At 33.2% G+C, this 16530-nt stretch overlaps 2 long non-coding RNA genes across 2 annotated transcripts; one reads left to right on the forward strand and one right to left on the reverse strand.

Annotated features, from left to right (window-relative positions):
• The first annotated feature begins 740 nt into the window (after nt 1–740).
• LOC127901507 (uncharacterized) lies at nt 741–6931 on the forward strand. The gene is made up of 2 exons (XR_008053700.1): nt 741–857; nt 6748–6931. It is a non-coding gene; the product is annotated as an uncharacterized LOC127901507 (long non-coding RNA).
• Nucleotides 5251–11199, reverse strand: LOC127901508 (uncharacterized). The gene is made up of 2 exons (XR_008053701.1): nt 10672–11199; nt 5251–6679 (listed from the first exon to the last, which is right to left on the reverse strand). It is a non-coding gene; the product is annotated as an uncharacterized LOC127901508 (long non-coding RNA).
• Between the last annotated feature and the right edge of the window lie 5331 nt (nt 11200–16530).

Below are 16530 nucleotides of genomic sequence, written 5' to 3' on the forward strand. Positions count from 1 at the left end.
GCGTAACTTGTTTGCATGAATATGAATACAATCATCAATGCAGACATTCAAATTTGGAGTAACAGAGTGGCGTAACTTGTTTGCATGAATATGAATACAATCATCAATGCAGACATTCAAATTTGGAGTAACAGAGTAGTGTAACTTGTTTACAGAAAGGAAACGTCTCAGGTTTCAAGCCCAGGCTGCTGTGAATTACATCATGAAATATAGAAAGCACTAGAAATGCCTAGAATCAACACTTGAACTCGCAATTGACTAATGCAATTATCTTCTATCACCTTTTTTGCTTCAATATCTTTTCCATGGAAATGCCTTCTCGTCAAACATACAACAACAGCTATTCTTATAAAGCTTGTTTCTGTCAAATTCTTGCCTGAGCTTTAACATGCAACCACAAAAAACATATTTGGATAAGCAAATACTCCGGTATTGTCAATGACATAAGTACTCAAGTCCGTAGCTAATAGAAATTACTAAAATAGCTACTAGAGATTACTAAAAGCAACCATTGCCCGGCAAGAATTTAGCTTTCTACAACAGAGAGTTAGCCTATATCACAAAACTTGACCACTGTGCCAAAACATGAAAACTAGTCTCCCACTTTAACTTGTCTCACGCCTATAACAAGTCACATATATGTTTGGCAACCATAAGCATTCTTAATTAAATTTTGCTTTTCTGAAATAGCATTGCTAATTTTTCAAAACAATAACAGGGTGGTATATGTATAAAATTCTAATACAACAAAATCCTATTAAAAAAATTTTAAGAAAAAACAAATTTGTGCCAGGCAACCATCACACAGCCATTTTTGCTTTCAGTAATCTCAAGAAGCTATTGACTCAATCACTAAAGTACGCTAGCAACACCACTAGCGTATGGTTGCAGGTCAAAACTCATCTTCAATTGGTCTCAAACATCAATATATATATATATATATAATAAACCACCGCTGTGAAAAAGCAACAAAAACATAGTGCCGAGCAAATCCAACAGAACTCCCCATATGCATTAACTTCAGCAACTTACAAAACATTTCTAAAACAAGACTGAAAAACTAATTCCCCACCCCCCACCAAATAAAAATATTAAAAATAATAAGAGGCTCTCAAATAGCAGTGTTAAATACAATCCATTGGAATGACCAAACTAGCATCATTGTAAGAGTGTTTATGCAATGAAACCCAACTCCAACACTCAAAATGATAATCAAAGTCATAAAATATTGTGCATTTCGAGTAACATCAAATTGCAGTGCAAAATATTGTGTATTTCAAGCGACAAGGTAATCTCATTATCTCCTGATAATGACCTAATTAAACAGATTATGAGCATGCACTTAACCAACTCTCTAAATTTCAAGAATTGACGAACCCTTTTTGATGATGATGATGATAATAATAATAATAATAATAATAATAATAATAATAATATAGGGTTTCCATTAAATAAAGAATAAAGTAAAATCAAGAAACTTTTTATTTAATGGTGAACCCGCGTGGCCGTCATAGCCTAATCCAAGATATGGGTTACTAGGGCTCCGACCGCGGGCAGTCCTCATCGCAGAAAACCAAAAGGCTAAACCTTCTCTCAATCCGACCGCTGGCAGCGTAAAGCCTCCGGCGAACCCATATGAAAATGGCGGGTGGCTCTCACGCGCTCCACCCTCGGTACGAATTGAAAGATGAGATTTTCAGTTCTCTGCTCAGATAAGATCAAGTTGTTGAGTCTGTAGTTAGGGTTCTTTCTTCATTTTATAGTTGACTGAATTCCATTTTCACCCTCATCTTAATCACAATATCACACAGACAACCATTATAAATTTGATCCGCCTACGTTCCAACGGCTGTAACGTACTACTATTTTTTTTCCTTTTTATTACACCACACTATTTTATATTTTTTATAAAATTAAATAGGAAATGATAACAATAATTAGAGAATAATGAAATATTTATGAATTTTTATAATAAATTAAGGGATTTATTTTTTTAAAGTTAGGAAACAAACGTAGGTTTTATTTTATATTTAAAGGGTTGTGACTCTCATAAATATGCATTGTAATTGTCCAATATCAATAATAAAAATCCTCTGAAAATTTTCTACTTCTTACTCATATTATTTAACAACTTAGTCAATAAATAAAATAAAAATAATTATATTATTTCTTGACATTTCAAAAAACAAGAAAGATTGCAACGAAAATAACCTAAGTAAATACATTCTTTCCGTTGCATTTATTTTGTCATTTTCACTTTGAATCCAATGATTAAATCACAAAAAAATGGGTTATCGCAGTAGCGGATCCTATAAAAAATAATTATTTTAAAATTATACTTATTGACTTGGGGATACTCTTGGTACAAAGCTTTTAAATGAATAGAAGAGATTAGCCGTATTAATGAATAAACTAGTGAACAAGTCAACTAAAATGAAAAAGAAATACAACAACAAGCAGACTTGTTGCCTCATTCAGAAAAAAAAAAAAAAAGGGGAACAGAGATGGAGCATATATTTCAAGCATGTAGTGTAGTGAATTAGGCTGCAGACCTTTGTCGACACAGAATCCAGTTTTATCATTCAAGTGTTGGCTGTTGCCTTTTGGGACTGATTATTCATATGTGATATATCTGTAATTTTATAAATACTTTAGCGTAACTTCTTTCATCATTTATTTTATTTCTATTAATCTGTAAAGATTATAAGTACATATTCTGTGTATGACTCTGGAACATGATAATGAAAAGATTGTTTAACACTTGACAGCAAAAACCTGTAATTTAAGAAAAAGAATGCGCAAGAAGGGATGTATATATCATCATTTTTCTTTCTAAATGGACGGTTTACCACATGCTTGGCACTTTACTTGGACCTTTCCTAGCCTACATTTGATGCAGGGAACCTAGGTTGATGACATACCTTTTCTTCTGGTTTCTAATGCTGATATTGGAAAAGCTAGATGGGTTGGCACATAGAATTTTTGCCTGCTTACTCAAGTGAATGTTTATTTCTTGATTTATGCCAACGTGGATGGAAGTGTTTTCTTGCTTTGTTCATCAGTATAGATAAAAAAAATGTTCAAGGTATTGTATCCTTTAGCCGACTTTATTTTTTAATGAACGAGATGTAGTTTTGCTTTTCGAATTTTCATTGCAAGGTAATGGACATATATCAACAATTTCTCTTTATCCATTTAGGATTAAAGATTTAAGGAAATTTTCTAGGCTCAATCTTTTCACTTGCTTTTTTCCTTTTAACTTTTACTGCTAACCAATCATCTATTTGTCTTAAAATAGTTCTTCTAAATATTTTGAATCTTTTTTCTCTTCCCTCTTAACTTTTGCGCATACATCATCACTTCATCAGTCATATCCATCCACCACTAACTACCTTCCTTCAGACCCATCTATAAATACAATACCATTTGTCATATCTTCCTTACCTTCTGTTTCTTGTTGGTCCTTCCCAAGTTACATTGTTATTCAAACTTAAGTCTTTGTAAGCACAAGCCAATCATTGCTCATCTATGCTGCAATTTACTTTATCTTACTTCCATTCCATTTGAAAACCAATCAAGCTTTAAATGAGTCTCATTCATTTGACTTCTGCAGGAGATGAACTTTCTTGGGATCTTTTGTCAATGTTGGGGAAAAGTCGTGGCTATGGCTGTAGATGGTCAAGAGCTCATGCTACCTTCTATGGCGGAGGTGATGCTTCTGGCACAATGCATGAGATGAGAATCTAAAACTCAAATTATACTCTTCACAACTTTTAGCTATAAAGTACTAAACATTTTTCGTAATGTTGCAGGAGGAGCTTTGGCTATGGAAATCTTTACAGCCAAGGTTATGGCACAAGTTCAGCAGCTTTGAGCACTGCCTTATTCAACAGTGGGGTGACTTGTGGAGTTTGCTTGATCAAATGTGTAAATGACAAGCCATCTATCTGTCACAGCAAACTTCTGCCCTCCAAACCATGCCCTTCCGAATAATGCAGGAAGCTGGTGTAACCTCCTCTGCAACACTTTGACCTTTCTCAGCCTATTTTCCAACACATAGCTCATTACAAAGCTGGAATTGTTCCTGTTCGATACAGAAGGTAAAGTAACATATCAATCTAGCCTCCAGCTCTCGCTTAGCTCTATAACCTCAAGAACACGGAGTTCAATATGTTGGTTGTACTAACGTGTACCCTTAGAATGCACAAGTTAAACGGAAGTGCTACCTTGAGTGTATTGATTGAAATTTTTATGTTTCGATCAAAGTTTCCGTATAACACAAGTTAATACAATGATTTCTTGTGCTTGCAGAGTTGCCTGCGGGAAGAGTGGTGGGATCAGGTTCACAATAAATGGTCACTCATATTTCAACCTTGTGCTCATAACAAATGTTGGCGGTGCCGGAGATGTTCTGTCTGTTTCCATTAAAGGCTCAAGAACCGGTTGGCAACTTCTTACCTTAATGGTCAAGCTCTCTCATTCAAGGTCACAACAAGCGACGGCTGCTTATTTATCTCCATCAATGTGGCTCGTCCCAACTGGTCTTTTGGCCAAACTTACAATGGGAGACAGTTTTAAACCCAGTTTTCGGAAACTATCTCCTTCATAGCATAGATTTATTAGCCCTCATTGCTAATTGCATACACGACATGAGAACATCTGGTGATTCTTCAGGACTTCCTCCTTGACAATCTCAGGATGCTGTCCTTAGTGAAAGCAATAATAATGTGGTTTTCGGAAACTATCTCCTTCATAGCATAGATTTATTAGCCCTCATTGCTAATTGCATACACGACATTAGATCTTATTAGCATAGGTAAGTTTGATATAGAGTGACAACGGCGTCTCCAGACAAGATCTTTTAGTGTATCTTTTAGTGAATACCACGCCAGTTTTATTTTCTCTCTCGTGTATCCGATGGATTTCACTACATGTTGTTGCCAGCAAAATGGTTGGTATGATACGGTCTCCGCCAGACCTCCTTCAGATTTAGGTTCATTCAGAAGAAAGAAGAAATAGAGTTTCAAGCTAATCCATTTTTCTGTTTTGGTAGTGAAGATTGCGCATCGTATTCAGCGATTTGGCTGTTCATTTTTATCATGCCGGTTGTCTGGTACAAGATTACAGGAATCATAATGAATCTCAATGTATTTTAGCAGGGCCAATCCTGTAATTTTCTACCCTCCCACGGCAAGTCATTGAATTAACAAGCAGAACAAATCATCTTAACAGTTCATGTTAGCCGTCATATATGAAACTTAATTAGCATTGACGCTTTGATAGTCACCAAGTTTACCATGACAATTTTCCTACAGAGAGAAATGAGGAAATGATTCACAAAGTGCCAGAAAAATAAATTTGTGACAACCACTCAATTACCAATTGATGAGATTCTTCACTTCAATTGCATGCTCTTGGTAGCCGAAATTTGAGATTTGTAAAGCTTCGGTAAGACATCCCATCCACAGATATTTCATTAATTTGGCAAAAACCAGAAATTGTTGGTGGCAAGAAATTAAAATTTGAATAAAACTTAAATTTCACCCCATGAATATGAAAACAATCATCAATGCGGACATTCAAATTTGGAGTGCTGGAAAGCATAGCCCAGATACAGAAAGGTAGAGGAAAAAAGGTTCCTGCAAACAAAAATCTCATAACCACAAAGGAAGTTCATCCATCAAGAACACAGCACTGGTTAGATGAGAAAGCCTCTCAGCTTTCACGCCCAGGCTGTTGCATATCACATTACAATATATACAAAGCACAGGAAAAGCCTGGAATCAACACTTATAATGAACTCATAATTTGTTACATAGCACTGGAAGCAACAGTTCACCAACGACACCAATGCAATTATCTTCAACCACCTTTTTCCTAATTTAATATCTTTTCCCGGGAAATGCCTTTTCATTACACAAACAAGATAAGAAATTTCTTATAAGCTTGTCTCTATCAAATTCTTAGCTGAGGTTTAACATGCAACCACCAGAAACACACTCAGATAACTAAATACACAGTTATTTTCAGTAGATGCTCAAGTTAGTAGCTACTAGAAAATATTAATATAGCTACTAAAGATTACTAAAAGCAACTGTTGCCTGGCATGAATTTAGAATTTAGCCTTCTACAATAGTTTCACCTTCAATAAGAGTAGAAATAAGAGACTTGTTGCATGTCTCAGGATTGGTCCTTATCTTGGTTAAGGGGATCACTAAAAAGGAAACTCTTAATACTAAAAGCCAGCAACACATGGCAGAGCTAGCTTATATCAGAAGAACTAAAGCACAGATTCAAATTCATGAAAACTAATATCCCACTGAAACTCCCATTTCAACTCTCCCATCCAGGGAGACCTATAACAAGTCAAATCAATTTATGTTTGGCAACTGTAAGCACTCTCATGTTTCCACATTAAATGGGCAATGAGACGGTTAAAAATGAGAATTGAAATAAAATAGTTATGATTGAAAGACAACGACAATTAATAAGACTAGCAAACTTCGGAAAGCAAGAAAAGTTTAAATTTTAACTTTTGCTTTTCTGAATTTGCATAATTAATTATTCAAAAAACAAGGCTATAAAATAAAACAAAAGCCTAAGATCCAAAAAGTCAAAGCTAAGTCTGAATAGCACAATATTGATCACCCGCCGCAACTTACTTCAATGACGCCAAATCCTATAAAAACCAAAATCCATGCCAAGTAACAATCAAACAGCAAATTTTTTTAATGGTTAATCACTCAGGTATGCTGGCAACACCACTAGCTTATGGGTGCAACTCACCTTCAACTGGTCTGAAACCTCAAAACAAAATTTTGACACAAACCATTGCAGTGAACAAGCAACAGAAACACAGTGCAGAACAAATCCAACTGCAGTACTCCCCATATGCATTAACTTCAGTAACTTATAAATATGTCTAAAACAAGACTGGAAAACCAATTCACTTGCCCAAAAAAAAAATGATAATAAAATTCATTGGAATGACCAAAATAGCACTATTGTTAGAATGCTATGCAATAAGCACCATTGTTAGAATGTTATGCATTGAAACACAACTCCAAGACTCATTCCACAGAATGCTTACAACAAAACAATAATAGAACTCATAAAACATTGTGTATATCCAGTAACTTCACATTCATAATTGTACGCACACATCATTAACCTCCCGATATTTGACCTAATTAAACATGTTAGGAGCATGCATTTCTACTTAACCAACTCCCTTAAATTTCCAAAATTCACAAACCCTTTTACAAAATGAAAAAAAAAAAAACATTAGAACAGTAACAAAATCAGTAAATTCGTGTCATAACTAATAAAGCGTTTCCATTAAATTAAGTAAAATTCACTTTTTTTTTTTTTTTGAGAGGGTGAGCCCGTGACATCATAGCCTAAACCAAGACATGGGATTATTAGGGATCTGACGGCGGGCAGTCTTCATCACAGAAAACCAAAAGGCTACACCTTCTTTCAATCTGAAAGCGGGCAGCGTAGAGCCTGCAGCGAACCCATATGAAACTGGTGGCAGGCTCTCACGAGCTTTGCCCTTGGTACAGAAAGAGAGAGGAGATCTTGAGTTCTCTGATCAGATAAGATAAAGTGGTTGGACCTCTAGTTTCTTTCTTTATTTTATATTCCACTGAATTCCATTTTTACCCTCATCTTAAACCCAAATCACACGAATACATTAAAGAAAATAGGACTTAGGAAGTGTTTTTGCAGGAGGAAAAATTGGGTTCAAACAATTGTTCATACTTCACATAGAGACAAATGCATAGAAGCGATTTGTCGGAGTGGTTTGCCAAATATGCTTTCTACGAGGACACACTGCATATAAGTGCTGGCACAGGAAGATGAGAACTTTGTGCCAAGAATCAATCAACAACAGCAGCAAGAACAGCATTTGTAGCAGCTAATGAAGGGAACAATGAAACAAGATGATACCTTGACAGTGGTGCAGCTAATCATGTAACCAATGACATCAGTAACCTAAGCATCAAGAGGTAACTCCTTTCTAGTTGTTGGTGATGGCAACAAATTGAAAAATTCACTCATTGCATGATGAACATAGATGCCCATCAAATCTGGTGAGAAGCCTTTGAAACAACAGTATACCTTATAAACAGACTTCCCACATTTGTCAGCTACCAGTCCCCATATGGGAAAAACTTTACAACCAAAAACCAGATTACAGTTTCCTAAAAACATTTGGATGTGCCTGCTATCCCCATTTGAGACTATAACAAAAATAAACTAGAGTTTCACACTTTAAATGTGTCTTTATAGGATATAGCAGTCAGCACAAAGGTTATACGCGTCTGCATAACTCAGGAAGGGTCTACATTGCTAGGAGTGTAGTGTCTAATGAAAAAGATTTTCCATTTGCATCTGATGAGTCTTTTGGTGTCAAGAATTAAGTCGTTGAAAGTGTGCAAGGTCAAAGATAAACACAGCGTCTCATGTTTCCTTACATAACCATTCAGTCAGAACTTCCTGTTGTAAATAACTCTACGGCACTCAGAGAAGGAAGAGCTTCTGTTAGCAGTCAAGAACGCCAACAAGAAACCAATTCACCCTTGCAATCAAACTCAAACAGAACCCAACACTTTGAAAACCAAGACCTTCCACATTCAGAAACTGAGGACCAAACATACCAGAACATGAATCACAACCTAAGCCTGAAACACATCCAGAAACAGGGCAAGAACCCACACTGTCCACTCATCCCATGATCACCAGATCCAAGTGGGGGATCTCTAAACCTAAGATTTACTTAGCTCACAAGGATCTACAAGACACAGGAACAATACCAACAGATAGATGTAGTGGATTGTCAAGAGAGAAATTGAAAAATGCCATGGTAGAGGGGATCAAGGTGATTGGGAACAAATGGGTGTACAAAGTGAAGCATAATCTGGATGGAACAGTGTCTAGATACAAGGCTAGACTGGTTGCAAAGGGCTATCATCAAACTGAGGAAATTGAATATTTAGAAACCTTCAGTCCAGTTGCAAAGTCTTCAACAGTGAAAGTGATTTTAAGCCTTGCAGTGACCTTTGGTTGGGACATCAGGCAGGTGGATGTCAACAAAGCCTTTTTGAATGGAGAGCTCAATGAAACTGTCTACATGGCTCAGCCTGAAGGGTTCATTGATCAGAAAAAAAGCCAACACATGTCTGCAAGCTGAACAAAGCACTGCATGGGCTAAAGCAGGTCCAAGAGCGTCGTATGAAAAACTGACAAGGCGTTTCAAAAATGCTAACTCTGAAACCTCACTCTTCTACTGGAAGCAGAAACAAATGTGTACATACTGGCGTATGTGGATGATATTCTCATCACTGGAAGACAGCTGGAGATGGTCGAAGAAACCAAAAAAAAAAAAAAAATTGGATGAGAATTTCTCTTTGAAACTCCTTGGCTCATTGAGCTACTTCCTTGGGATTGAAGTTAAAAGGGATCGTGGAGGAATGCACCTGAATCAAACCAAATACATACACAACCTTCTTAGAAAAACTAACATGCAGGATTTTAAGGAATGCCGAACTCCAATCGGCACAGGAATCAGGTACCGACGAGAAATGAATGAAGATGGAGGAAAGGACTTTGAAGACAAGACAATGTATAAAAGTGTGGTGGGTGCCTTACAATATGCCACAATTATAAGGCCAGACATTACCTATAGTGTCAACAAGATGTCATGGTTCATGCAAGAACCAAAGCAAACAAGGGCAAGGGTGCAAAAGAATTTTGAGGTACCTAAAAGGAAAAGCAAGGGCTTTACTTCAGACCAGGGAAGCAAATGGACATAACAGCATACACTGATGCTGACTGGCCTAGTGACCTAGATGATGGGAGATCAACTGGTGGATATATTGTATCCATCTAGCTGGAGACCTATTGTCCTGGAGCTCTAAGAAACAAAAAGTTGCATACACATCAAGCACTAGAGCGGAGCATGAAGCATTGTCACAAGGAGCTGCTGAATTGACATGGCTGAAGTCACTCCTTTCAGAATTTCAAATAAAGCTGAGTCCTGTACCTCTGATTATATGACAATAAAAGTGCAATAGCACTAGCAGAGAACCCAGTGTTTCATGGGAGAACCGAACACATCAAAATTGATGTGCATTTCATAAGAGATAAGACAGCTGAGAAGGAAATAGATTTAAAGTACGGTTGCAGCCAGAATCAAGTCTCTGACATTATGACTAAAGCACCCTCAACCTGCACCTTTGGATATTTGAAGAACAAGTTCAACATCTATGCAGACTGATGAGCTTCAGGGGCAGTTGAAACAAGGTGTCTGTTGCAGACAACCACTTGTTCGATGGACTGTCACAATGAGAGTATTTGGTGGGAATGGAAGAATTTAAATTATCGAGCTACACATCAGAGACCAATCAAGTGAGAGATATAGAACTTCATAGAAGAGTGATTGTGGTGCATTGGATCTAGGGCTACATCAATCAGTGGTGCAAATGGTGCTGGAGCTACTAGACAACAGTACAATAACAAGCCATATCAACACTGTCCTATTAGGGAATGAAACAGAGCCATTAAAAAAAGATGTAATAGCTTTCATGACGGTACAAAATCTGATGTATCAGTAAAGAATGTAGAATGTAATGCAAGAAGGCTGGAATTAAAAGGGCATCCTTATACCTTGAGTTGCTTGTCTATTCTATGTTCACTTTAAGCATTTGACATAGCCAGGGATTAAAACCTACAGAGGTTTCTTCATAAAGCCACCAAAAAAAAATCTTAGCCAGGGATTAAAATCCATTGTCTTTAAGCATTTGATCTTACTATATATCCAGAGGATAAAATCTACAAAGATTTCTTCATATAGTGAAAAGCGCCCTATCATCCTCCTGCGTTTCTGCATCTAGCAACCACTACTTAGCTACAGGATCCTCAAACAACAATTTGATCTTGTTTTAGACTTTCCCTCAAAAACGAAACATAGCAAAATAGGAGAATAGGAACAGTTTCACTACCAGGAGGGGATGACGGAATAGATTTCGGTTAGTGGACAAGTCCACCACCACGATTCGATCCACAATCCCCACTATAGGAAAATTGATCAAAGGGAAAATGTTTGTCACCATTTCAAAATTAGGGATGGTAAATTTCTCTACGGGTTTGGGGCTCCACGGGGTCTCACCCTAAATGAAAAAAAAAATTTAATAATTTTTGAGAAATGGAGTGGGGATTGAGAAAAAAATAATCTCTAAATTATTAACGGGATAGAATTTGGTATTGCTCTCCCCACCCTACCCCCACCTCAATCCCCATTATATATAAATATGTTTTTAATTTTTATTTTATCAACTATAATGTCAATTAATAATTTTTTTAATTTTTATGTAATATGAATAAAATATGAATAAAAAAAATCCTACAATATTTTTCAACTTTAAAACATTATTATATATTTTTTTCTCTTTTAAGGAGTTGTTCTCTTTAAATATTTTTTATTTTTAATATCATTTTAAGATATTGTTTCAAATTTTTAGAGATTTTTAAAAAAAAATTTAATATTTTATAATATGGTAATGATTTTATTTTAAGTCTCTAATTTTTAATTTACTGAAATCATATTTTTATATCAATAGAGTGGGGATGGGAGAATCATTCTCCACGTGGGAATTCCCCATCCCTAACCCACTAAATTTATTGGGGAATGGGGGCAAAAATTTTTAATGGGATGGAGAATGGGGTAGACATCCCCACCCCCACCCCGCCCCATTGCCATCCCTACTCAAAATCATATTGTGAAATAAATTGAGCGATTAGGCAGTGAGGAGTCCATAGCTCGGGATTGAATTTCTCCTTCAGTTTCAGACCTCGCTTGGGGTAGCCTCTAGTAAGGCATTGTAGAGTTCTGACTGAAAACATTTAAGTCTCATGTTAGCATCTGGTGGAAGGGCTGTCAAGTTATTGTCCTTGTTATGGCAAGTGACTCGAGAGAAAGATACAGCAAATTTCTGGTGTTGCGGGACACGGTTAAAAATGGTTTCAAGTAGTTCAGTTTCATTGGTCGTTGTAAAAAGGGTCATGCCGGGTACATAGTCTTGGTAAATGGGTGAGTTGATCCCATGGCTTCGGAAGAGGTCGATCACTGTGGTAATTGATGCATTCAATTCCTCAGCAAATTGGAGCTTGCAGGCTAGGTTATTGTGAGTCATGATCTGTAATTTCATAACAAAGGAAACTGAACCATAAAGATCCATATTTTAATGAACATTTCTAAATCTAAAACAAACCATAACCATTCAACAATCGCTGAGAATGTGAAAACAAATCATAACATTGGTAATTAATGCATTCAATTCTACGTCGAATTGGAGCTTACAGGCTAGGTTCTTGTGAGTCTTGAACTGTAATTTCATAACAAAGAAAACTGAATTTTAAAGATCCATATCTCAATTAACATTTCTAAATCTAAAACAAACCATAACCATTCGGCAATCGCGGAGAATGTGAAAACAAATCATAACATTGGTAATTAATGCATTAAATTCTCCGTCAAATTGGAGCTTACAGGCTAGGTTCTTGTGAGTCTTGATCTGTAATTTCATATCAAAGGAAACTAAGTTTTAAAGATCCATATTTTGACTAACATATCTAAATCTAAAACAAACCATAACCATTCAACAATCATGGAGAATGTGAAAACAAATTGTCCGATTTTACTTCCATTTATCTTTATAATAAGCTAAAATTACGTCCATAATTCAATTTACTTGTGTTCCAGTAGATCAACATTGACAGAAATTATAATTTACCAAAAATTAGACATAAAATTTACACAAGTCAGAGATTTAGAACTTACAAATCTCTGAGAAGACTGAAGCTTGAAAGAAAGGACAGGATCGTTGAGTCTTAATATGAGGTATGGCGGGAGCTTTTGAATGACCACATTGTTTATGGGGGCTAGGCTTAAACAGCACCGCTTCGAAGGTATTTTTTACAATAAACCCCAAATAAATTAACATTTTGCACCCCGCACCCAATAAAACTGACTCGTTGCACTGCGCCCCCAATTTCGTTAGTTTTCTAGTTTTTCTAACGGTTCCGTCTGACTTTTAATTTAATGACAAAAATACTCCTTCGTTTGAATTCAAAGAAGTTCAATTACCCAAAAATGCCCTTTCTTCTTCTTTGTTCCTTCTTCTTCTTCCCTCTTTCTAACGAGCTTTTTTTTTTTTTTTGGGATAACGGTTTCTAATCCAAGAAATGAGAAAAAGATAAGGAAAATAATGTGACTGTATAAAATTATAAAAATGCTTGAAGCTAATCAATATGATTTCAAGCAATTTTCTATTGGTTAAGCTATTTCAACTTAGAAAAAAAAAATCTTATAATTTCGCCAAAATTTTTTTTGCTATTAATTATATGTAATCTAAAGATGGATAAAATCATTACATATGACTCTAAATTTTAATATTTACAATCTAATTACGTAAGATCAATGACTGAAAGAAAAAAATTTAAGTTGACATAACCTCAACCTTTACAAATATATAATGTCTCAAATCCTTATAAAATTATTTAACCTTGAAAGGAAAATTCAATTTTTAAGATTTTTTTAACACTTTACCCTTTGAACTAAAGTGTATTTGATTTTGATTTTCAGCATAATTTTTAAAAAAAATATGAAGACCTCAAATATTTCTTAAATGTTGTTTAATTGAATAAAATAACTTAAAAGCACTTTAAAAAATTCATTTATACGATGGGTGTTTATATTTTTGCCTTGTATCACAAGTGATAAATTTACTTGGTTCTACAAAATTAATTAAAAAAAAAAGTAGTTTTGGCTTTCTTAATTCATTTTTCATTTGCTCAAAACCCTCACAAAACTCCTTATGAAAACAAACTCAAATTCTTGGACTTTTGAGGCTTTGAAAAATCAACTGATCTGAAGCATTGATTCTGCGTTTACTAAACTGGAATCAGAATAAGCTGGAATCATAATGGGCAGGAATCGGAATAAGGAATGAGAATCAAAATAAGTTGTTTACTTGAACTGTAGGAATCGAAATCAGAATGAGCTGGATTGTCATTAATGTGTTTACTTTGTCTTGGAATCGGAATTGGAATGAGTTGGATTGTAACAAATTACTAAAAAGTACTTAATGGATTATTGTCATAATTATTATTAACTAATATATTAATTGGGATATTATCATTTTCCCACCAAAGGTATTCTGACACATCATTTCAGTACCACGGTTTGGTAAAACTATCAATTTACCACCAAACGTTTAAACTGTTATCATTTTCCCACCATTTCGTTAAAACTCAGTTAATATGTAACGGAAAATTCATAAAATGTCAATTTTACCCCTGGAGCGTAAAAAACCATGTAATTAACCTTTTTGTGAATTTTGTAATTAAATCATCATTTACTATTCTTTCTTCTTAAAGGGCAAAAATTACCCTTTATGAATTTTATAAAATTGACCGTGTGGTGTTAGGTACTTCATAAATTGATTTAATTTTTAAAGGGCAAATTTATTTATTTAATTTTTTGTGTAAAATTATTATCATCATATCAAAGATTAAATTGCTTCTTTTGCACATTCTTTTTTTTTCCCTTTCATAAATTGATTTTTAGTAGTAGAATAAATTGTCTTTAACTCGTCAATTTAATAAATAAATTTGCCCCTTAAAAATTAAATAAATTAAATCAATTTATGAAGTACCTAGCACCACACGATTAATTTTACAAAATTCATAAAGAGTAATTTTTGCCCTTTAAGAAGGAAGAATAACAAATGATGATTTAATTACAAAATTCATAAAAGGTTAATTACATGGTCTTTTATGCTCCAGGGATAAATTTGACCTTTTATGAATTTTCTGTTACATATTAACTGAGTTTTAATGGAATGGTAGGAAAATGCTAATAGTTTAAACGTTTGGTGGTAAATTGATGGTTTTACCAAACCGTGGTACTGACATGATGTGTCAGAATACCTTTGGTGGAAAAATGATAATATCCCATATTAATTAATTGTTAAAAAATTAATTAATTAATTATAATAACTATATTAACAATTATTATAAAAATATATTAACTAATAATATTAATATTAATTACTTAATTAAAATAATATATTAATTACAATAATAATATATTAATTATTGTGATTATTTATTCAAAAATATAATTATTAATAATTATTGCTAATAATATATTAATTATTAGTAATAAATATATTAATTAATTAATAATAATAAATGAATTAATTATAATAATTATATTAATAATTATTATAATAGTATATCAATTAATTAATTACAATATTAATTAATTAATTAAAATAATAATAAATTAATTATTGTGATTGTTTATTCAAAAATAATAATAATTATTATTAATTATTATTAATGATATGTTAATATATTAATTAATAGTAATAATTAATTAATTAACTATAATAATAATAATATTATTATTATACTAATTATTGTGATTATTTATTCAAAAATTATAATTATTAATAATTATTGTTAATAATATATTAATATATTAATTAGTAGTAATAATTATATTATTTATTTAATTAATAATATTAAATATATTAATTAATTAATTATAATATATGAATTAATTATAATAATTATTATAATAGTATATTAAATAATTAATTACAATAATAGTATATTAATTATTAGTAATAAATATATTATTTAATTAATAATAATATATGAATTAATTATTAATATAATTATTATAATAGTATATTAATTAATGAATTACAAAAATAATAAATTAAATATTGTGATTATTTATTCACAAATAATAATAATTATTAATAATATGTTAATATATTAATTAATAGTAATAATTAATTAATTAACTATAATAATAATAATATATTAATTATTGTGATTATTTATTCAAGAACCATAATGTTTTATAATTATAGTTAATAATACATTTATATATTAATTAATCATAATATATTAATTAATTAATTATAATGTTATATTAATTAATTATAAAAGAGGACAAAGTGGACATTTTTAATTTTGGGGGAGGGCAAAATGGTCAATCAACGAAATGAGAGACTCATTCCCACCTCTCCATGAGAATCAATCTCTCATTCTCCGTTCTCAAATAGTGGTGGGCCCCATTATTTCGATTCCGATTCTTGCTCCATATTTGCAAAATAAACGTCGTCGATCATTCTGATTCTCCAATCCGAAAAGTAAATGCACCATAAATTCAGAGCGGAAAATGGTATTAATAATGTATTACAAGAAAAATGTTATAGGAGCTGAAATTGAAAATGTTAATACCGATTTCTTCAAATAAAATTAGTCACAACTCGTACAAACTGTTCGTCGTTTAAAACATATTAATTAATAAGATTCTTTTTTTTTTCCTTTTTCATCAAGTAAACTCATCCTCTAAATTGTCAAATAATAAAGCTCTTAACAGGTGCCAGTAAATTAAATATGAATTTATCGTTTTAGGTACTTCCCAATAAGGTTAAAATAGTAAGA

This window comes from Citrus sinensis, chromosome 3 (genome assembly GCF_022201045.2).
Source record: "Citrus sinensis cultivar Valencia sweet orange chromosome 3, DVS_A1.0, whole genome shotgun sequence".
NCBI classification, from domain to species: Eukaryota; Viridiplantae; Streptophyta; class Magnoliopsida; order Sapindales; family Rutaceae; genus Citrus; species Citrus sinensis.